Source organism: Manis javanica, chromosome 10 (assembly GCF_040802235.1).
Source record: "Manis javanica isolate MJ-LG chromosome 10, MJ_LKY, whole genome shotgun sequence".
Classification (NCBI taxonomy): Eukaryota; Metazoa; Chordata; class Mammalia; order Pholidota; family Manidae; genus Manis; species Manis javanica.
This window is the reverse complement of record NC_133165.1, coordinates 10,437,565-10,460,640: the sequence shown is the minus strand read 5'-3', so window position 1 is coordinate 10,460,640 and position 23,076 is coordinate 10,437,565. Positions and strand designations below refer to the sequence as shown.

The 23,076-nt window shown below is 34.4% G+C and overlaps 1 protein-coding gene across 6 annotated transcripts in view; it reads right to left on the bottom strand.

Annotated features, from left to right (window-relative positions):
• MGAT4C (MGAT4 family member C) overlaps positions 1 to 23,076 on the bottom strand; it is a 777,100-nt gene that overhangs the window by 660,273 nt on the left and 93,751 nt on the right. For 3 of the 6 annotated variants that reach the window (XM_073214769.1, XM_073214768.1, XM_073214771.1), the window contains exon 2: positions 13,370 to 13,584. The exons of 1 other annotated variant lie outside the window; for it this stretch is intronic. The gene's annotated coding sequence lies outside the window, so the exon portion shown is untranslated. Of the gene's footprint in view, positions 1 to 13,369; positions 13,969 to 23,076 lie in introns of those variants that run through there. 2 more of the 6 variants (XM_073214770.1, XM_073214773.1) reach the window with 2 other exon arrangements.

Genomic DNA, 23,076 nt, shown 5'->3' with positions numbered 1-23,076 from the left:
AAGCAGGAGGGTTGCTGATTCCCCATCTTTCTGATAATAGCTACCATCAAAAAAGAGATGGAACTCATAAACATTTCTCAAATCAGCATACTTAACTTGGTTAAATGCAATTTTTAAAAGAAAAAGAATTTTCACATTGGATTTCAAAAGCATCTTCTGCTGTATATGAGATAAACCTGGAGCAAATGATTCATAAAGGTCTTTTAAAATGTGCAGAGAGGTAGGCAATTCACACATAAAGAGGCCGAGTTCATTATACCAATAACACGCACAGGCAAATTCAGGCCAAAAAGCATTTACAGAGAAATATTAGGGCTCTTTATAACATTAAAGTGTACAAATAACACTACAGATAAAATTGTTATGAATATATCTACCCATCTAATAAAAGCCTCAACAAGCATAAGTAGATCAATGGGAAATAAAAGGAGAAAAAGAAACACACTAGTAGAGGGTATTTAATTTCTCCTATGTGGACCCTTGACATATCAAGGGGACACAGAATAAGATTATAAAGTATTTATAGTTCTAATAGATGGTAGAGCTCGGTCTCAATCTCACCATCTCTGGCTCCAGAAACTAAGCTCTTTACCAGCATCTTATATTGTGTTAGTAGAATATCTCTTGGCTGAGGCAGGTGATTATATATTTATGTATTTGTAGAGGAGATGGAAATTTTCTCTTGTGATTTAAATAAGAAACAAGTGAAAAGAAAGCTGTTGGAAGTTGAAGGAAAAACAAAAAAACAATTGAAATAATTTTCTGAGAGAGCAATCGATTTCAGTAAGGAGGAGGTTACTCCGATTGGCAATAGTGCTAAGAGCCTACTTCAGGTTCACTGGAATGTTCCAGGGGTACCAGACGGTTCTCAGAATCCCAGGGCAGAGAGTGAGTGCAGTGGGGACCTAGAAAGCTACTCAGGCTCTCACTACGTGTGCCTCCCAGCTCTGTGGTTACTGGGGCTCTTCAGTCTACCATGTCCCGCTCTACAAACTACTTCCTCTGGCCCATTTACACATAGCTCAGTAATGGCGGCCAAATTCCTGCTATTCTTGACTACCTGGGTTAGGCATCAAGTTAAGACTGCTCACAGTTCCTATAGCCTGACTCTAGATTCCAGGGAAACCTCATCACTGCAGTTTAGGCCATGAAGCCACAGTTATCTCACTCTAATCTGGTGGGATGCAGGACAGAATTAGGCTTAAAAAAAAATGGCTGCAGTTGAGGAACCCCAAAAGCCTATCGTAAGTATCAGTCCCATTTTGTACAAGTGGTCTTTTTTTTTTTTTTGTACAAGTGGTCTTTTAAGTTATTTACTCAAGTGCAATTTAAAAATTACAACCCAGATTATCTTGATATGTTCATGCCTTTAATGTTACCACAGTCTTTTGTTTAAATGTTGCCTGTGTAGCAAAAGCTAAGAGAAAATGCATTTTTACTCAAAAATGTTCATCATATTTTTTATCCATGAATATATAAGAATCACCATGGAAAGAATCCTGCAGAAATAGTGTTCTGTGGGTGATGGGCATGTGTCAGAACGGGATAGTTCCTGTGAGAGAGAGAGAGAGAGAGAGAGAGAGAGAGAGAGAGAGAGAGAGAGAGAGAGAGAGAGAGTGTGTGTGTGTGTGTGTGTGTGTGTGTGTGTGTTTCCTCAGGCTTATGTGTTACATTTTAGATTGCTACAGGGGATCAGCCACTGAATTAAATTGAAAGGGGCAGGAGATGGTCCACCAAACCGCAAGTAAAATGTTAACTTTTTGGTTTTATAATTTTAACCAATGTCTATTTTCTCCTAAAATATAGAGTATAATGAAATTACTATTTTGTTTCCAAAAGAAAGATTCCAAAGTCAAATAAAGAAACTGAGGTTATGTTACTAAGCCTCTGCATTTCGAAGATAACAGAGAATGTGATACTTAGAAAAGCAGTTCACATTATAAAAGACAAGGCAAAATTGAATATCATTTATAGAATTAAAACCAAATATTTCACTATGATAAATTAGAAGATACAATACATTTATTTCTGTTTATTGGAAAACTGATTTAGTATGACACCCTTTCCCATAATAATTTCCATTGAAACAAATAAAGTCTGTACTATGTTAGTAGCAGAAAGGGACTAGGGTGGTTTTATAGCATCTGTGAAAGTAATGATGGCAGACAGGACAGATTTCGATCCCAAAATCTCTGTGTTCCTGCTGCAACACAGTTTCCCTTTATATTTTCTTGAATAAGTATTTTTACAGTATCTTTTTAGAAACAGAAGATTCTATTGGAAATTGAATGCTAAACTACTAGGTCAGGATCAAAAGAAAAGTCATGAATGGAGTAGTAAGGCTATGATGGAGTTCAAGATGTAGCAATGCACAAAACCATCCAGCCTGAGGAAATATAGACCAAAATTTGGGAAAAAGAAGGAAAACAGTAATACTCAGGGTGATGTATACTTAAGAGGGAAACAAAAGACTATCTTGGAAGATTGTGCATTTCTCATAAACTAACATAAAATGTTGCAGTAAATCATATGTTTGATCTCCTGATACACTGTATGGGGCAGAAAAAAATTAATTTTTTTTAAAGTCAAATATACTTGGCTTCATATCCAAGTTACCTATTTCAAAAAAAAATGAATAAAGGCAGGGTTTTATGTCAGTTAATCACAGATAAATGAAGTAGAAATACCATCATGAAGTATAAACTTTGTAAAAAAGTTCACAAGCTAAGATATCAGTAAATTCAGGGAATGATAGGGCCCCTGGGGTAAGAAGACCAACTCCCAGATGGACTCAGTCATCCACATGATTTGGAAATTAATACCTAAAATGTTTTCATTAAGTTAGCAAACTCTGAATATCTAAACTTAAATAGTTCTCACAAAATAATTCATTAAAGTGAGTAAGATTCAGCATAGACAATTTCTAAAAATAGGAAAATTGTGTTTTAAGTCGGAAATATGTTACAAAAAGTGCAACAGAGTTAATTATCTGTAGATTTCTAATTATCATAATAGTTTATTCTATCAGAAAACAGGAAAATCTTCAGACTTCTTTTCTATCTTAAACAGGAATCCAACAAACAAAATAATTAATTATTTTAATTAGTGTATATTTGTCATTTATATTTCTATTTTGAGAAGTTTTTACATGTGAAGAAAGTAAAAAATATTATTTATGTTTAAAACAAGTAACCTAAGCGTATCAGGCTAGAATATATCATTATGCATCACCTTAATATACTTTCTATAGAGAAACTTAAAAAAATGTATTTTAGCTTTGCTTAATGCTCAGCTGTTAAAAAAGGAGTCTTGGAAACCTCCACGGAGAGTAAATTAATTTGAATATTAGTTTCCAAGCACACATTTATTTTGTGAGTAGAGAGAATTTAGGATAATAAACACAATCTTCACTCTTTGAAAGGAAACAACTTCAGAAAGGAAACTCAGAAACAATTCATATGAACATTAACTGGTTAATGGATAAACAAAATTTGGTATGCCCAAAAAAATGAGATACTATTTGCCAATGAAAAGGTGCTACAGTGTGGATGAGCGTCACAGACAATCTGCCAGTGAAAGAAGCCAGATACAGAAGAAAGACTATGGACTGCATGATTCCATTTATATGAAAGGGCCAGAAGGCAAATATATAGACACAGAGAGGAGATTAGGTGTTGCCTTGGGATGGGATGAGAAATGCGAGTGACTCCAAGTAGACACAAGATTTCTGTGGTGCTAAAAATGTTCTAAAACAGGATAATGGTGAGGACTGCACAAACAGTAAATGTACTAAAAGTCACTGAACTATTCATTTAAGACTGAGGAATTTTATGGTATGTAAATTATAGCTCAAAAAACTTGCTTAGAAGGGGGCGTTCATCATATCACCATGTCTGCTTTTCAGAGATTAAGAAAGAGAATACCCTTCCCTCCCAAAAAGTAACAAATCTCAATTTTCAGTTTGTGTCAGTCTATTTGCCATTGAAAATAGAAGATGGTTATACGTACCAGCAAGATACTACAAAGTTTTTGTCTAATGATAATCATTGACATATAGATTTAATAATAGAGTCTATGTATCCTTCCCACCTCTAAAAACAGCTCCCAAATAACTACTAGGCTTTGCCCTCCTGTAAACACTATTACAATTTTAAAATATTTTAGAGGACTGAATAACTATTTCAAGTAAATCAACAGTTAAATAGAATATAGTAGTCAAAACTCTCTAGGAGACTTTAAAAGTTTGATATACGTCCATTCAAGCTGTTGAAATTCCATTCACTCACCGGAGCATTATATTTTCCCCTTGCTTTTCTCATTTTATTGCAGCAAAAAATATCAAGCACCTTTCGAACTTAGAGGTGATTTCAGTGACCCAGAGCAAAAGAATAAGATCTGCAATAATTGTTTTGACATTAATAGTTTTCAAGGCACCAGTATTTTGTTCTTCTGTTTATCTTATTATTGTTGTTGCTTCTCCTGAAGAAAGAAAATTGATCATTTTCTTGCCTGAATTCTGACTCGCTCATCCCTGACATTATAGAGCTTGAAAAGACTTTCAGGTAACATTTCAGTAGTAACTTGACTTTATTTGTTTCCCTTACCCAAAGACAGAAATACTAGATAAAATGAAATGGAATGACAGAGCTTGATTACGTACATTTCTGGGGTTCTTTTCATTGCCTTCATGTAGTGAAAAAAGTACGTGGATGAATATACCTTAGAAATAATCCTTTCGTAAGCAATAAGTGGTCCACTACTGAATTTTGCCTCATTAATGTGTAAGATAAAATTCCAGCGTATAGCGCATATACACACACAGATGTCTACGTTTATATCTGTACTGGGTTGCCGATCCGTGCCCAGACCTGCCTGACCATGTTAGAATGAGGATGTGAGCTTCTCTGTTTCTCCTTGTCTGTTTGTAAATATCTCTGTGTCTGTGTCTGCTTGTCTGGGCTTATGTGACTGTCTAGTGATCCATATCTATCTGTGATATGTTTCTAGCTGGTTGGCAGTCTGCCTGACTCTGTATGTCGCTCTGTCCATCCCTGCCTCACTGTGGGTTGCTGTCAGTCTGTCTCCACATGCATTTGTCTATTAGTCTGTCCTTCCTCACATCTATATTGGGCTATAACTATTAGCCTGTAGGTGTGTGCCTGTCTATCCTTGATTCTATGTGCACATATGTGCAGATTGAGAATTTTCCTTTAGTGTGGATTTAGTTTATCCTCTATCCCACAGTCTAGGTTGGGTTGGTGTTCACTAAAGGTTTGGAGATAGCTAGAAGGGATCACAAAATGAAAAAAAGACTTGAAACGCCAAATACAATGGTTTTCAGTGTCAAAGGAGAATATATAATAAACACTTCAGAAGATTCCTTTTATGGGTATATCCCAGTTTCAGGCATTCTTAAGATCTGTCCCATCTCTACCCCACTGACAACCTATAAATAATGATCTTCTCTTTGCAATGCTAATATTCATTCCTTCTGTAAATTCCACCAATCTCATAAATATTTTTCTTTTCCTAGAATATTCCCAATATTCCCTTACCTACAAGGATAATCCAAAGGAGAAAAAAATTCCTTGTAAAACAATATCTAAACCTGGAATTATTTCATGAGGAGTAACATTAAATAAAAGGAAGGCAGGAAAGAGTTGCGTGATAGATAATGCAGGGTGAAATTTAATGATCGAATTCTTATATATTTCATTCGCTAATGAGGTGAGAAAATGCTTCTCAGTGTTCTGCCTGTGGACTATACAGATCTGCACTTCCCGTAGTCCTTGAAAAAACACAGACACACATGACACTCACAGATGCGAACACAAGTGCCTACACACCCACATTCACATCCCTGTACTTCAAAAAGATAAAAAATTAATTTAGAGATATTAAGCACAAATTCATATTGAAGAAAAATAATTCCAAAACAATAGAATGCCATAGGTATCCATCTACCCCAATGAAAATAGCCAAAGAAATTTTACTCTTGTCACAATTGCCAGTGCCAAGGAATCTACTAGAGCCTAAAATGACAGGGCCCAATCCAAAAGCAACCTAAACAATAACAGCGTTTTATTAAGGTTCTGCATGTATACAGACATATATATTCATTGCTAGAAATTATAATTAAAACTTTGAACTATGAAGACTGCTTATTTACATCGATAAGATTTTGGCAGATGATTGACCACTTTCCACTTTATGATGATGATATTTCTTTTATTAAATATGGATCTCTGACTGGAAGCAACCTAAGTGTCCATCAGTAGATGAATGGATAAAGATGTGGTGCATATACACAATGGAATACTATTCAGCCATAAGAAAGAAACAAATCCTACCATTTGCAACAGCATGAATGGAGCTGGAGGATATTATGCTCAGTGAAATAAGCCAGGCAGAGAAAGACAAATGCCAAATGATTTCCCTCATTTGTGGAGTATAACAATGAAGAAAAACTGAAGGAACAAAACAGCAGCAGACTCACAGACTCCAAGAAGGGACTAGAAGTTACCAAAGAGGGGTTGGGGGCTGCCGGTGAGGAGGGGATTGAGGGGTATTATGATTGGCACACATGGTGTGGTGGGGGATCATGGGGAAAACAGTGTAGCACAGAGAAGGCAAATAATGACTTCTGTGGCATCTTACTACACTGATAGACAATGACTGCAATGGGGTATGGGGGGGACTTGATAAAATGGGTGAATGTAGTATCCACATTGTTTTTCATGTGAAACCTTCATAAGAGTGTATACCAATAATACCTTAATAAAATTAATAAAATAAGTCAAAATAAAAATATAAATAAATAAATATGAATGTCTGACAAAATCCTGAAGATTCAATTGTGCAAATGAGGTGACAGAAGAATAATTTATGAGGTAGGTCAACTGTGCTGGTATCCCATGGGAGGGCTAGCCTGTTTTACTTTTTGAAGATGTTCCACCTAATTCAAACTTTCCTAGAAAATCCGATTCAGTTATACAGAAATATTGAAGGCATATCAGATGTATTGATGAAATAAAAAAGAACAACCCAGGAATTCACACAACACACACCATATGCTTCTTAGAATTAAAGCAGAAATGCCACCTGGCAAAGTTTTCACTCAAGAAGGTCCTTCTACAAACACATTCAAATCTACTACCTGTTGATACTGTTTAAGTAACTATGAATGATAGAGTATTTATACCCAGTTTTTAGGTTGATCATTTATTATTCCCCTATACAGCATGGATTATTAAATTAAGCATTAACTTACATTCAAAATTAAGTATGAAATTCCTGTGAATTTCAAAAGTGACTATTTTGTTCTTTAGGTTTTTGTATGGTAAGCTTATTTATCCATACTCAATCCACTATATGATATTTTAAGGAGAAAAAAAACACTTAAAAAGATAAATCATGTCCTCTATAAGAAAGGGAAAACAAATTATATAGTTAACTAAAGTATAGTTAAAATTAAAAGCTTGAACTATTAATACTGCTTATTTACATCGGTAGATTTTGGCAGATGATTGACCACTTTCCACTTTATGATGATTATATTTCTTTTCTATAACTACATTTACTTAACTACATTCACATAAAAATGTGGAATTAATATAAGCCCTGTATCACTTATCCTTTCTTTCACTTGAATTGCTATTTGATAGGCTTTTTTCAACATTTTCACAGCTATTCTTATGGACAACATAAAGCCCTGCCATGACCTGAGAGCCATTATAGTACAGTGGTTAAGTGCCAGAGTCTGTGCTAAATATTCTGTATCCAAAGCTTGGCTAATCACTAAGCTACCAAGGCTAAAAAACCACCAGCAGTTGCTGCATGTCTCTATGCCTCAACTTCTAAATCAGTAAAATAAATATAACAGCAGCTACCTTGCAAGGTTGTTGGCAGGATTAACGTGAGAAAATGTATATTAAGTGTTTAAAATAGTTCTTAGCCCACAGAATGTAATCAACAAGTGCAAACTATTATTACTGTTACTGTTATTTTGTTTCAGATGCTGTTCCAACTTTAGGGTTTGAAAGGGCTCACTGGAGAGTGAAGGTCGAATACTCTTATAGATATCCATGTCAACTTAAGGTATTTGGAAGGATCTGGGCAGAAGAAAGGGGTTAAGTTACATTGTTTAGGCTAAAAATCATTGATGCAAAGTAGCCTGTATGGCACAGGATCGTGGAAGCGTAAGACTGTCTTTTGTCCAGATTTTGGAAGACCTTTCACGTTCTAGAGCAAAGGCCTGGAAACTATGCTTGTGACCAAACATGGCCCGTAAGGACATTCATTTTGGTTTTGTTTCATTTTGTTTTTGTTTTTTTTTGTTTTACACTATTAAAGGGTAAATAAGAAGAAAAGGCAGAGGAGGAGAAAGGATATGACAGAAACCTAACTGAGCCCACAGGGCTAAGATGTCCACTGTGTTGGTCTCCAAGGGCTGCCCTAGTGAAGCAACACAGGCTGCCTGACTTAAACTATTTTTTTTTTTTCCAAATCTGCAGACTAGAAGTTGAGATCAAGGTGTCAGGAGGGTTGGTTTCTTCTGAGGTCTTTCTCCATGGCTCACGGAAGGCCATATTCTCATGGCGTCTTTACATGTCTTGTCGGTACAGGCCTGTGTCCTAATTTCCTCCTCTTGTAAGGATGCCAGTCCTACTGCATTAGGACTCACCCTAAGAATCTCATTTTAACTGAAGGACTCCTGCAAAACCTTATCTCCAATTATAGTCACATTTCAGAGTACTAGGAGTTAAAACGTCAGCATATGAATTTTAGGGAGAGACAATTCTGCCCATAACTTTTACAAATTGGCCTTTCACAGGAAAAGCTTACCAGCCTCTACTTTAGAGCCTGAGAGGATTATTTCTATCACGTGAGCCAGGATTTTCTTTGTGTCTCCTTTTCTATTTGTTTGTCACTATACACAAATTGAGACAGAAAGAGATAATCACCAAGCTTAGAGATGTCTGCTTTCCCAGTAAGAGTTTTCCTGAGGGAAAAACACCTCAAAGGATTGGTGGCTAAGCTGTGTAAGGTTAGGTCAAAGGGGCAGGACTTAATAAATGAAAATATGTACCTAGAAGAATCCACAAGAAGAAGGAGCAGTAAGTGAACACAAATCTGGGACCCCCAAAGGAGGTCTGATAATCAAACTGAATAATTGGAAACCTAGTGTCAGGAGTGGGCCTGGAGATGGCAGCGTCATGATAGAAATAACACTCATTACTAGTTTATAGCGTTTATATTGTTTATATAAAAAAATCCCCTCTACCACTATTTCACTACATTTTGTCATTCATTCCACATCACCACCTGAATAGTATTATTAGCCTCCCCCCATAAACACATCCACACTCTTATAGGGATTAGGAAACGGAGTTGGAATTAGTACACAGTTTCTAATCCCGAGAACTATGCCAAAATATCCAAAATTGAGAATCAAAAAGCAAAAGAACAAGCACTTCAAGGATCTTGTCAGATGACTCAACTTTTGGTGAGTAAGAGATTCAGAGGCTTAAGACAGGATTGGCTCTGAAATTAGTTAAAAAGAAAAAAGAAACAAGAAAAAGCAAGGCCAGTCAGCAGGTACTTTCATGTAGTCAGAATGCAAGAGTCTTTCCCGTAATGCACCTGCAAAATAATTGTTTGGTGGTTCCTTTTTATAAAGGAGACTTTAGTACATCTCTTTCCGAATTATAATACCTAGATATGTAAGAGAGACTTGTGTTACCGTTAATTTACATCCCTATGTAACTCAAAATATTCAAGTATGTTTTCTGTATTGCTTTAACTCTGTGTGAACTGTATCTGAGAAATCCAGACTCGGGATTTTTCAGCAGCCCTGTGACCTAAAGGAAGCCGCTTCTGGTTTCGATTTGCATACTATTTTTGTAAAGATACCAACTCACAGTTAAGGTCGACATCTGGCTGGATTTAACATTCACGTTCAACGGTTTCACTCTCATTAAAAAATGTTTAGCATTTTCTTCAGAGCAAAAGCTGTCTTCTATTTTAATAAAAGTTTCCATTTATTCGCTCTGTTCCTTGAGGGGTGGATTTGTATGCTTGCACTATTCTTTGCAGTTGGGATTTGAGGCCATTTCACTAGACAAGCCACTGTAGCAAAATAAAATGCAAATTAGAGGGGCAAAGGGCACAGAATAATGAGGAAGAGGATTTACTGTCTTGTCTTCTATTTCCACATCCTCTGGGAGAGGGAAAGTGGGAAAATGAGAGCTAGTTCTATTTTCTTTCTCTGGTAAGTTATGGTTGACAATTTAACTATTTGATAGCCGTAGAGAATATAGCCAACTAATTTCTCAAAAGAATTTTAATTTGTAATTTTATCTATGGAAAATAGGTAAATACCTATTTGGTAATAGGTAATGCCTTAGTACTTCTACATAGTTTCAAGCAATAACTACATGGTCAATGCATTATTTTTATTACTAAAACTACTAAACAAGTGGAGCTATGACAATACACATTGCACATGTGCACACGTGCACACAAACACACACACACATCCCTGAGGAAAAGTAAGAGTCAAGGTGGTTTTCAACAGAACATTCTGTAAGTGTAACTCTATGATAACCTGTATTCAAAAATAAGTACTGTTTATTGAGCATATACTGTTCACAAACTATGTATATGTTACTTCATTTACATGATCTCTACTACCCATAAGAATCTAAGAAGTAAATACCATTATCACAGCCACAGTTGATTTTATTATTGCTATCATTCTCATCATCATTTTTATGCAGCTGATGGGACAGGGGTATGTAAGAGATCAATTAACTTATGTAAACTTGCTTAACAGATTTACACCTACTTTGTCTTATCCCCAATCCAATGGTCTGTCTGGAATGACACACTGACATATGAAACAGAGTTAAGGGATAATTTGAAAACAGCTAGATATTCAGTCTGGGATCCCCAGAAAACTTAAATGCAAAACATTGACTGAATATAGAACATTTTATATCCTCTATGCACATAAGTAGCCACTAAAGAGCCAGCCTTAATTGCCTTCCTTTGTGGGCACCAATTAGAAGTCCTGAAATATTAATAAACTGGCTGATTTAGGAGAAAATACCACTATGTTATTGCCTCAAAATGTATATTGCTTTGAAACACCAAACATATCATGGGCACTCAGTAAATATTAAATATTTAAAAGCAACTAATACAAGGAAATTATAGTAATATAGTTTTCAATGAACTCACCCTAAGATGAGATAAGACCTGGAAGCTGAGCAGATTTTGATGGCTGGGTACGTGAATGACCCCTATAGGGAGTCAAGAGATACTAACATGATTGTTAATGAAATATTAATAGGAAACAAGAAAATGTTCATAGGAGGTCAGAGTAGTAAACATTTTTATTGCAATTTGGCACATAAAAAAGCCCTTCCTTTCACATTTATTCTATTCATCTAATATCTGAAATGCAACTTATAAGATATATTATTAAGTTATTTATCTTCCCCATGCCCAACTTGAGGTAACTATATGTCACTACCTATTGTTTTTACCTTATTTTGAAAGAACATAAAATATGTTCCTTGAAGTTACTCTACTTTTTATTTTCCTATTTGTACCTTCTTTGGCACATAGCCTGAAATTTTCAGAGGAGCCAGTTGTAATAATAATATAACAATAAAAGGATGCTAAGTCTTTTTACCCTGTGGCATTCACAGGTCACTGAATTGTAAAACTGGGGCACTGAGAGGTGTGTAGCTTCAGAGAGCACGCTTCTGTAGACTGAGATGAATGCTTCAAGTTTTTATTCGGGGGAGAAACTAAACTGGGAGCAAATTCATTTTTTTCTTAAGTGAGTAGAGGGAAAGTGTTCCATAAAGGAAAGAAAAAAGTTTGCAAAATGGAGGAATCCATAGGGAAACTAATTTAAGCTTCTGTTCCTTCTAAGATTCATGAAAAAAGAAGCACTTTCAAGTGTTCTTGGAGGACTCTATTCCCTTCTTTTCCATTTTTTTTGCCTTTTACAATCCCTCTGAGGATAAGAGAGAATGCACTTCCTGTCACTATCTGGATGACTCAATCCTTCTTCTCCCTCTTTCTTCTTCTAACAGTCTCTCAAATGCTCCAAAGAAATTAGAACACATTTAACAAGTGCTCTCATGAAACCCAGCCACCATTTCTTCTCCAGAGCCTGTGATTAACCCACTGATGGGTCCACAAACTTTGTGTTGCAGTCCAAATACAGCAGCAGGTACACCATGCTCCAGGCCAAATATATGTGCTATTCTACCCATTCAAATCATCATTTTCAACATGGAAAAATGTCAACACCACGTGAGCTCTCACTGAGCTGCCTCACAGAGCCATAAAACACTTAGAAGCATCAAAAGCCCTAATATCACATTTAAAATTTGTTCTTCAATCTTCATAAATTCACTGTGATTACCAGGTGCTAGCTTTCTAGCCTACACCCCTCACTCACTCTCTGACGCAGAACGCCCCCCTACACACACACACCTTTGACTTTTAGGAATTCTGTATATTTCATGCCGAAGTTACTCCTTCCTATTCTAATATACTGTAGGTATAATAAACTAAATTTCAGTTTGGCATAAGGCTGTTTCCATTTGCATTGGTTCAATTAATGTTCAGAAGTTGTCAACTTCTGACATTTTACTTTGCTAAACATTTTTGTGTACTTCAAAGATGTACCAAGGTTTTTTGCTTCCCAGAACAAAGTTGAATAATAATTTTTATGATATGTATATTTAAGTACCACTGTAGAATTAATTTTGGTAAGATTCATCCAAACTAAAAAATAAAGACCTGTAAAGCCAACAAAGTATACCGATATAATATTCTCAGGAAGACTCTTACTGGAGTTTCTTTAAATTAAACCTGTCTGTCATTCACATATTCATACATCATAAGCATGAACAAAATTAATTAGAGCCTTTGAGACAAAGTTTGTATTGGAGAATATACGGAGACAAAAATTGTGATTCTGTAAACATTCAGAAATATATAGGGTTAAGTGAGTTTCCAAAGTATGCGTTCCTCTTCATTATACGTTGCAGCTACAAAAGAAAATCCTGAAGAGAATTAATATGAACTTATGATAATGCTGCCTGCAGCACGGTTTTGTTTTGGGGTTGCCTGTTTCTGCTGACAATGCAATTCAAACTCTACCGTGCTAATCTTTACTAAAGGAATCAGATTATTCACCTACAAACATGCAGCTACAAAGTGTCATTCTTTAGTCAATACTGTCTACTTAACATCTTTCTCTTTTTTACCGGTTTGGATTCCCAGCTCATTAGATCATCACCTGATAGATAGGAGAGGGTAATGAATTGAGAAAATAACTACGTACCTTCAGAGAAAACCTGCCCGATAACAATAATCCATTAGAAAACTGGCAATATCCTCTGATCTATTGCCCGCAAAGCTATGACTTGATGGAGAGTGTCATTCCCTGGGCTCAGTTCTCCAGAAGAAAATCAGCACAATTTAAATATTTCTTGGAATGTGACAGCTCTCTAGATCCCCGGTTGCATTCTGTTCCCCAGGGATGGCAATCTGGTGTTCCTGTGTGCACAGAGCAGAGAAGATGAATTGAAAATGCTTGAGATAAATTAGGAATGGCTAAGTTAAAATTGTCTCTGCTCTAGACTCTCTCATCTGCAGTCTGTAAGCCTGTTTTTCTGTGAAAAAGCTAGATGGCAGGCTGCCTCAGTAAGTTCTTCTTAAGCGACACGGAGCATTTTCAATGAAGAAAAATTCTCCCATTATCTAAGCTAATGTGACTGCTGCTAAATCTAGTTTTTAAAGTGTCTACTGGCATGAAATGCATTTTCACCATTGCTTTCTTTCAAACTACACTCTAGAATCCATACTATCATGCTCTACACCTTTCCATTGGAGAGAAACATTTAAAGTTTTCAGCTAACATACTGAATCGTATCCCTTTCTGCAGTTTTAACAATCACTTACGTGTAGGAAATTTCCTCTTTAGGTCCTAAAGCCATTTTATTGCCCTTTGTTAGATGTAGAAGGTTTTGTTTCAAATTGCAGTACCTCAGTATAAAAAGCTGTATGTTTTACTAACAATCACTTATTTTAATGCAGTTACACATAGAAGTGCATCATTTTTAAATGTCAGTTAAAATGCAGAAATTATATAAAAATAGAAAAGGGGAATGTAGAATTCTTATTTGTGACCATAGAAGTAAATATTGATTTTTCAATATCCTCCTAAAGAAAGTAAGATGTTACAGATTAAACCAAGCTTCATAAAGTATTTCCCTTCTGAATAAAAACAAGCCATTTTTTATGTTTATTTCAGTTGAATGATATATTGTGATATGACCATTTTCCCATGAAGTAGAAATTCTTTCAGAATTTTAACACTAAACTAGATTTGAGACTCAGTGCACTTTACATGGTATACTGGTAACACACAAAGCACAGAGGTGTTATCAAAATTTTCAGTTTCATTTCTTGGATTTTCTATATGAAACGATTTTTACACAATCAAAACGGATATTTAAAGCATTAGAATCCATGAGTTATTATGTACATTGAAAAAAATTTTGGCAAAAAAAGCCAATCTTATCTTTCCATAACTTTCCACCAGGCATTCGGTAATCATCTGTGCCCAATTATTTGATGAGTAAACAAATGTTTGCTTCCACGGTAAAAATGGGGTATACACATTGGGAGGGAAGCATAGATCATATAATCACCTGGAACCAACAGAAAAAAATATATCAAAATTTCCATTTTTCTTCTTTCCAGCCTGTAGCTGTAGCCAATCACCTTACTCAGGTAGGTGGAAGGGAAAAGAAACAGTAAAGACAAAAGAAAGACCATAGTATGACCCAGCTGCTCTCCCTTCTCAGAAGCGGCAATACTGTAGCTATTTCTGGGAGGGGAAAAAACTCAGGAGAGTTGGCAAGAAGCATCCTGGTTGGGAACTATAATTATCTAGAAGGTTTTTAAAGTCCAAGAAAGAAGGAAAGAAGGAAGGGAGAAAAGGGGAGAGGCTATTTATCATTTTCAATTGCCATTTTAAAGTGACAAGAGTTGAGCACTTAAGATACCTAAAGCAGATGAAAAAAGATAAAAGATATCTAATAATGGACAGCTGACAGAAATATCTAACCATACTGCACAAATGAGCACTGAACATTTCAGTGGATGTAACAGATAATAGATAATTACAGTAGTGAACAAGGCACATGTTTTTAACATTTCAGATGTTTATCTTTACATAGAACCTGCCAACTAACTTGAAACTACCTTACTAACTTTAGAAAAGATTTTTTAAATGCCCTAATGGGTGGACACTCTGATTTCATATTCTCTTCAACTGCAAAAACTAAGTTGCAGAAAGGGTTTGTGTTTGATTCGCACTGCCTAGTTGTGATGTGGTCTACACAGAAATGGACTTAATGTCTGTTGCTGTTGTTAAACTTACGGCTCTCTGCAATCTCTATTATAAAGGGCTATTTATTTTTTCCCACGTTGTAATTTCAATTAAAATATTAAAAAAATAAATGCATAGCAAGATTAATTTTATCATTCAAAATTCACTTTTAATGGCAATAATCAGAAAGATTTACTTGTTTTGCCATTACATATGACTTTTCAAATCATTCATTTTCTTTTAGTTTGTTTTTTAATAGCTATCGCAGTCCAGAAATGTGGCTTATTTTCCACCATAATCAGCTCAAATTTATAATTTAAAAAATTTTTAATAACGTATTTATCCTTAATAAGTTATTAGAGTGATTGACCTTAGAACACTGGAGATGGTTGCAAAATGATGAAATTAAGAAATGATAAAATAAACATACATACAGCACCTTGCTTATAAATAAAAGAGACATAAGTCTAGTAAATAGGAAATATTTATAAGCAGTTTAATAAAAAACAATTTATATAGGACATCTTTCTAAATTGTCAACACTGCAAGAAGAGAAATATAGACAAACTAAAAGCATATAGCACTTACCTTAGGAATAAACTTAACCAATGATGTGAAAGACTTCTTATACTAAAAACTACAAAACATTACTGAGAGAAATTAAAGACACAAATCAATGGAAAGACATCCATGTACATGGATAGGAATACTTAATATGGTTAAGATGTCAATACTACCCAACAAAAACTACAGATTCAGTGCAATCCCAATGGCATTTTTTTGCAGAAATAGAAAAATCCATTCTATCATTCATATTGAAACTTAAGGGACCTTTTATAGCCAAAACAATCATGAAAATGAAAATCAAAATTGGAGGGTTCATGCTTCTTGATTTCAAAATTTACTGTAAAGCCACAGTCATGAAAACTGTTGCACTGATGTAAAGATATATAGAGCAGTAGAACATTATAGAGAAAACAGAAATAACTCCTTAATAATAGCATCAAGTGAGTTTTGACAGGGATACCAAAACCATTCAAAAGACTTTTCAACAGATGTTAGGAGAAAAAGATGTCCACATGCTAAAGAATGAAGTTTAAACACGTGTCTCATACTATGTACAAAAATTAGCTAAAATGAATCAAAGATCTAAATGTAAGAGCTACAACTATAAAACTCTTTGAAGAAAACATAGGGGGAAGCTTCATGACTTTGGATTAAGCAATAATTTCCTGGATATTACACCAAAAGTATCTACAAGGAAATTAAAATAGATAAATAGGACTACGTCAAAATTAACAATTCTGTGCTTCTAATGATACAATCAACAGAATGAAAAGGCAACTCATGGAATGGTAGATAATATTTGCAAGTCATATACCCAATAAGGGGTTGATTATTATCTAGAATATATAAAGAGCTCCTACAACTCAACAACAAAAAAGCAAAAATATGCCAAATTAAAGAAATAAGCAAACCTTAACAGACATTTCTCTAAAGAAGGTATACAAATGGTCAATAAACACATGAAAGATGGTCAACATTATTAATCATTAGAGAAAAGCAAATCAAAACCACAATGAGATCATCTCACACACTGGGAGGACTTAACATCCGAAAAACAGAAAATAACAAATGTTGGTGAGGACACAAAGAAACTTGAACTCTTGTGCACTATTACTAGGAATGTAAAATACGGCAGCTGCTGTGAAAAACAATAAGGTAGACCCTCAAAAAACTGAAAATCGAATTATATGATCTAGCAAATTCACTTCTGGGTATATACCCAAAATAACTGCAAAAGACTGAAACAGACAAGTGTGCACCCATGTTCATAGCAGCATTATTCACAATCATCTAAAGGTGGTAGCAATCCAAGTACTAATCAAAGGATGAATGAATAAATAAAATGTGGAATACATATAAAAAGGGATATTCTTCAGACATAAAAAAGGAAGGAAATTCTTACACATGCCACAACACAGATGAATCTTGAAGACATTGCTAAATGAAATAAGCCAGGCACAAAAGGACAAATTTTGTGTGATTCAACTTATACGAGGTACTTACATTAGTCAAATTCATAGAGACGGAAGTAGAATAGTGGTGGTCAGGGACCGAGGGAGGGAAGAATGAGGAGTTCTTGTATTTGGGAAGATGAAAGGAGTTCTAGACATGAATACTGGTGATGATTGAACAATATGACTATATTAGTACCACTGAACTGTACACTTAAAAATGGGTGGAGTGATAAATTTTGTGTTATGTGTATTTTACCACAAAAAAAGTTCAAAAGTAAACATTAAGTCATTAATAATCTCTGATGAAAATGATCAGAAGTAAAAAATTCTAAGTATTTTCCTAAGTGCAAAGTAAGCTGTTGTTGGAGTAAAATCATTGAACATATATGTTTTCTGTATGACATAATTTGAATGATCTGTAACATGTCCTGTTTTTTAGTTACAAGATAGCTATTATTTATTAGCATTCTTCTTAAAATAATGGGATAAAAACATCAAGTTTCTTGCGTTAAGAATGTAGATGTCTAAACACGTGCTTCTGTAAGAAAAAGTGCTTATATTTATTGTAGAAAATACTGTATATAAGGGTTAAAAAGAAGAATAAACTGCATATGTTCCATCACTAGTTAAGACCATATAGAGTGTGACTCTCTCCCTACAATCTCTATTTATTATATATATATATATATATATATATATATATATATGAGGAATATATGCATCCATCTGTATACACACACACACACACACACACACACACACACACACACACACACACCGACACAAAGAGAATTTCAGTTTTGCAACACGAAACGTGTTCAAGAGACCAGCTGCACTGCAATATGAATGCACTTAACACAACTGGACTTACACTCAAAATGATCAGAATGATCAATTATATGTACTTTATCCCAATTTAAAACTTTAAAATCATATAAGCATATTTTAAAAGATTCTTTCAGTGAAAGATGAGTTTCAAAAATCATTGCAAAGAGTATGTAAGAATATATGAAAAATACAAAAAGTCAATGATAAGCCTTGGAATTCATATTAATACTAGAAATTAAAATCTAGATGAATCTCATTCAGTTATTTTCTAAAAGTATATATATTTTTTGCTTACATATATGTAAATTCAAAGCAATTTTACCAACTAAAAAAACTTCTTTTTCATTTGTTTCACTCAAGGTCAAATACTCCTGATAATTATGTTAAAATTTGGCAGCATTTCACGTTATACATTATAACCTTGAATAAAAACCATAAACACAAGTACCTGGTGTATTCAAGAAAGCTGAAATATTAATATATCAAAGACTCTACCAGTTGATTCACAATATAAACTCACAAGCAGCTTAAGGCAAAAGACATGTGAGTTATCTTGAATTTCTTTAAACATGTGAACTTTGAAAGAAAATTCAGTTGGATTAGCAAAGTGTATTTTACTCTTCCAAAATGAATGAGTTTCTTATTTATCCTTTATATTCAAACATGAAAGATAAGAGCTCCAGCCCATTATCTATTCATGAATTATTGCTTATTTCCATAAAAATAGAGTACTTACAAATGGCTTGAGCAAAATTTAACACTAATTCTAATAAAACTGACATCTTTGATCCAAGAGAGTTGATTTTATTATAAACAATAAACTGTTTTGCCAGGAAATATAAAACCATAAGCAACTTAAAAGCATTTTCTAATTAATATTAAGTCGTTGATGAGATTGGTAGATACAATTTAAGGGCTCTCTTAAGCTCCAGTGCCAGAATAATATTCTTTTTGCAGGTACACAAACTATTAAAGCATTACATTAAAAATATAAAAAAATAAACATCATACTTCCTCATTTAAAATAAGTATATAAGGAAAATTGTGGCCACAAATTTCAAATACAAATGATCTGATTGCTTCTGGTTTTCAGAATTGCTTGCTGCAATATATGTTATATATGAATGTTTTCATACCTTTTGGGATACAAATAAAGTAGTTTAAATAGTTTATATATATATCAAATTTTTAAGTCAGTAATGAAAGACTTTAAATATTTTTAACTCTAAAGTGACAATTATTTGTTGCCCAAACACTTAACACTCTAGTGTAGACCTTAAATATTTTATATTTTTATGATCCATGTACTTTCATGGATCCAGAAGTAATTGAGCCAATTATTAAAGTTAAAAAAATATAAATATATTAAGAGAAAACTGAACTTCATGTGGGCAAAATAATGCAATTTCAAATAAAAGGATATCAAGGCCATGCTCAAGACTAAAGAACACATTTGAAATAATTTCCTGTTATTATACAGGGCAGTAATTCTTAAGACTATGCAGAGGTTTTATTTCACTACAGAGAGTAGAAAATATATTAAAGCTTTAGACCAATAGCCAACTTCATTGGATCTTCTCTTAAGCTGATGAGAAAGTTAAGTATAATAATCATGAAAATAATATATTCTTCCCTGTTGCCAAATTACTGAGTAGAGAGCTTCTGGTCAACCATTTAATAGTATTTTCTAATTTTTTTGGTTTTGATTATCTTTAGGCTCCAGTGAAATTCAGAAGTGCTATCTTCTTAGGTCTTTTAAAATAACATAAATTTAAATTTATGAAAGAACTACAGAGATCATGAACTTCTTATTTTTCTTTATTTCCTTATTTGTTGTCTTCTTCTAAATAACCGACAAAAGATCTAAAACCATTTTTAATACTCATTTCATCATGTCATACTATGCCTTATGCCTTGATTTGTAGAAAAAGCCTGGAAATATCAATATATTTATATGGTTTTATCTAGCCACACAAAAACTTAATTACATCAAACCTCTGTGTTAGATACTCTTGGTAATAAAATAGTGAAAAAAAACGCTAACTTTTCCTGTACGATCTTGGAAACAATTCAGTCGGAAAGCCTAAAATCAATCATATGAGGAAAAAAAAGTATACACGAGGCAAATATGATGTAAGTCAGAGTTATAAACAAAGTGCAATTAATTCAAAACATGGATTTGGTAGTAACAAAATATACTGTAGAGCAGCAGATTTGATAAGAAGATAAAATAACTTTATGATGACAGTTGGCTTTATCTTACTTAAATGAGCAACCTATTTGTCAACCTCAGTAGAGTGGAGAGGCATTACTGTATGTTATGGAAAGCCTCATTCAGTGTTTTGAAAACACACAAAGGAAAGAGAAGTTATTACAATGCCCTAGTTCTCTAGCATGTTTGGCAAATTCAACAGGCTTCAAACAATACACAAAAGCCTTTAAAAAGTCATCAGAAGTTTCCGAATATGACGTTTTCTCTAAGCATCTGTACAAGCAGAAACGCCAGTGACCCTAGAGAACATTTGGCAGTTTGCACAACATTATCTACTATGTATCACAAAGTTGGCTTAATAAAATATGCCAAAGCTGGAATCATGAAATCAAGTCAGTTTCAAAGTCAATTTCAAAACGTATGAAATAACCTTTTGGGAAGGAAATCAAGAAGGCCCTTTCAAAAGGTAAGAAATAAGTAAGTTTATACTCTTCAGTTAGGCACTTATCACCATCAGTCCTTCAGTATTATGCATTTTAATTATGGATATGCTGCTAAGTCATCATTCTAAATATTTTAATATGCTTGTAGTAAAATTTAATTATTATACCAACCATTTCCATTTCAATTTTACTGGCAAAATACACCAAACCTATCATTATTTGGAATTTTCCAAAAGGCCCTAATTAATAATATGCTATAGAACAGTAAATACTTGATCCTAAAAGAATAGTTAAGTAATGTAGTCATAAGAAAAAATGAGGAAACCACCTTGTAGAAATCTACAGCCTATGTATATTGCCTAACGTTTCATTAATGCATGCAAAAATATCACATGATTAAAACTACAAAATTGTCTTCATAATTTTATTAACAAGATGAGAGACTCTGTTTTTAAAATAAATGTTCAAGTAAATTGTTAAGATGTTCCCCCTATAGAAACAAGTTTATCATCTACAGTACAATGGTTATATACAGATTCTAATCATTTCCATAATTAGGTCAGTATATTTTCTCTGCTCTCCTCTTTCAGTGAGATTGTTTCATGCATTTGCAGTAGAGTTAGATGGTCACTTTTGCATTTCATCCTGGGATGAATTACCTCCAAGAAAATTTTGTTTAATTACATTAGGATTCACTCTGTACTATAAAGTTTTAAGTGTTTTGGTAGATGTATAGTAACATGAATTAACCATTAAGGAATTATAAAGAATGGCATGTAATTCAACTCTCTCCTTCCCCTTGAAACCCAAAAAAACCACAGGAAAAGATGCTCCACATCGCTAATCATCAGAGAAATGCAAATTTAAACCACAATGAGATATCAACCCCACCAGTTAGGATGGCCACCATCCAAAAGACAAACAACAAAAATGTTGGTGAGGATGTGGAGAAAGGGGAACCCTCCTACACTGCTGGGGGGAATGTAAATTAGTTCAGCCATTGTGGAAAGCAGTATGGAGGTTCCTCAAAAAACTCAAAATAGAGAGACCATTTGACCCAGGAATTCCACTCCTAGGAATTTACCCTAAGAACGCAGCACTCAAGTTTGAAAAAGACGGATGCACCCCTATGTTTATCGCAGCACTATTTACAATAGCCAAGAATTGGAAGCAACCTAAGTGTCCATCAGTAGATGAATGGATAAAGAAGATGTGGTACATATACACAATGGAATATTACTCAGCCATAAGAAGAAAACAAATCCTACCATTTGCAGCAACATGGATGGAGCTAGAGGGTATTATGCTCTGTGAAATATGCCAGGCAGAGAAAGACAAGTATCAAATGATTTCACTCATCTGTGGAGTATAAGAACAAAGGAAAACCTGAAGGAACAAAACAGCAGCCGACTCACAGAATCCAAGAATGGACTAATAGTTACCAAAGGAAAAGTGACTGGGGAGGATGGGTGGGAAGGGAGGGATAAGGGGGAAAAGGGGGCATTATAATTAGCACACATAATGTATGAGGGGGGACATGGCAAAGGCAGTACAACACAGAGAAGACAAGTAGTGATTCTATAGTGTCTTACTATGCTGATGGACCGTGACTGTAATGGGGGGTATGTGGTGGGGACTTGATAGTAGGAGGAGTCTAGTAACCATAATGTTGCTCATGTAATTGTACATTAATGATACCAAAATTTTTAAAAATTACAAAAAAAAAGATTCATCCATGTCTTTTCACGTTCTGACAGCTGATTCTTTTCTATCATAAGTAATACTCCATTGTATTGATATGCCCCCAGTTTATCCATTCCATAGCTATGGAAGGACAAACTGGTTGCTTCTACCTTGTGTTAATTACAAATAAAGTTTCTGCAATGTTTCACGTGACAGTTTTCATGGGAACATTATTTTTCAAATCAGTTGGATAAACACTTAGAAGGGCAATTGCTATACTGCATGGTAAGATAATGTTTAGCTTTGTAAGAAACTGCAGAACAATCTTCCAAAGTGTCTGCACCATTTGTAGTGCTGTGGTCAATGAAAGAGTTTCTGTTCATTGCATCCTCAGCAATAATTTGAATTTTAAGCTTTTTGGATTTTTGCTCTTCTAATAGGTGTATAGTAGGATCTCACTGCTCT